We start from the raw sequence: 1,677 nt of genomic DNA, 5'->3' as shown, positions 1-1,677 counted from the left end.
CATTACCAGTAGGTTCCAGGAATGCAGCTGTTTTGGATCAGTTTGATGTGTTGCGGCAAGTTCTGGAGCACAAATCTTCAGTATTATTGCCAGAATATTTTCAGCCCATGATCTTTGCAATATTGAATGTCTCCAACCCTATTTCTAGTTATTATATGGAGTGAGTTGAATTGGTTGAAGTTTGACATCTCTGATGCTGAGTCCTCAAGAAGAGGCCAAGATTAATCATCCATGCAGCACTTCTGACTAAAGATGGATACGAATATGGTAGCCTTGTCTTTCGTAATGGTGTGTTCATCTTCCCAATCATTTTAGATGGAGATAGATTAGATTACTTACAGTGTGGAAACAGGCCCTTCGGCCCAACAAGTCCACACCGACCCGCCGAAGCGCAACCCACCCATACCCCTACATTTACCTCTTACCTAACACTACGGGCAATTTAGCTTGGCCAATTCACCTGACCCGCACATCTTTGGACTGTGGGAGGAAACCGGAGCACCCGGAGGAAACCCACGCAGACACGGGGAGAACATGCAAACTCCACACAGTCAGTCGCCTGAGTCGGGAATTGAACCCGGGTCTCAGGCGCTGTGAGGCAGCAGTGCTAACCACTGTGCCACCGTGCTGCCCACAATACACATTGCATCGGCCGGGAATCAAACCCGGGCCTCCCGCGTGGCAGGCGAGAATTCTACCACTGAACCACCGATGCACAAATATTTGTGGAGCATCCTCCTCTGTTGGTTGTTTAATTGTTTACCACAATAAGAACTGCCTATCAGAACTACAGAACCTAAATCTGTTCCATTGGTTGTGGGAACACTTACTCCTGTTTGTTTTGATGTGCTATTGACATGCAAGTCATTCTGTGCTGTGTCCTCATCTAGTTAACACTAATTTTTTTAGCTTTTTAGCTTTGCCTAATGTTGCTTCTCATCAAACTAGTGTTGATTCCGCCCGTTGATTGCAATGGTACAGTGTGGGCATCCTGGGCCATGCCTGTGACCAAGCTGTTCCAACGCAGCTGCAACACTGGCATTCACCCAGCAATGTGGCAAATTGCCCAGCCATGTCCTGTTCACAAAATGCAGGATGAACTTAAACTGACTACTAGTCTTCACCCAATTATCAGCAAATTAATTGAATGTATGTTTAACAGTACTATTAAGTGGCACTCACACATAGAATCATAGAATCAAACAGTACAGAAGAGATTTGGCCAGTTGGGTCTGTACCGACAAAAAAACTACTCTGAATCTACACTTGTCCCATTTTCTAGCCGTTAGCCTGTAGCCTTTGGCTCACGGACATCCTCATTGATGCTCGGGTTTGGGTTCTGCCAGGTTTACTTAATTCATGACTTAACACATCCTTGATCCAATCCCGGAGAGAAGAACTGAACTCAAGAGTAGAATTAAGGGTGACTGCCATTGTCATCAAAGTAAAATTTAACTGAGTATGATGTCAAAGAGCTGAAATTGTGTTGCTGGAAATGCGCAGCAGATCAGGCAGCATCCAAGGAACAGGTAATTCGACGTTTCGGGCATAAGCCCTTCTTTTTTATGCCTGAAACGTCGAATCTCCTGTTCCTTGGATGCTGCCTGACCTGCTGCACTTTTCCAGCAACACATTTTCAGCTCTGATTTCCAGTATCTGCAGTCCTCACTTTCTCCT

The 1,677-nt window shown here is 45.4% G+C and overlaps 1 non-coding gene across 1 annotated transcript; it reads right to left on the bottom strand.

The window, feature by feature from the left end:
- Positions 1–644: 644 nt before the first annotated feature.
- trnag-gcc (transfer RNA glycine (anticodon GCC)) lies at positions 645–715 on the bottom strand. Its single transcript has one exon. It is a non-coding gene; the product is annotated as a tRNA-Gly (tRNA).
- Between the last annotated feature and the right edge of the window lie 962 nt (positions 716–1,677).

Source organism: Hemiscyllium ocellatum, chromosome 2 (assembly GCF_020745735.1).
Source record: "Hemiscyllium ocellatum isolate sHemOce1 chromosome 2, sHemOce1.pat.X.cur, whole genome shotgun sequence".
In the NCBI taxonomy this organism is placed as follows: domain Eukaryota; kingdom Metazoa; phylum Chordata; class Chondrichthyes; order Orectolobiformes; family Hemiscylliidae; genus Hemiscyllium; species Hemiscyllium ocellatum.
Note: the sequence above shows the minus strand (reverse complement) of the source record. Positions and strands in the feature narration are given on the sequence as shown.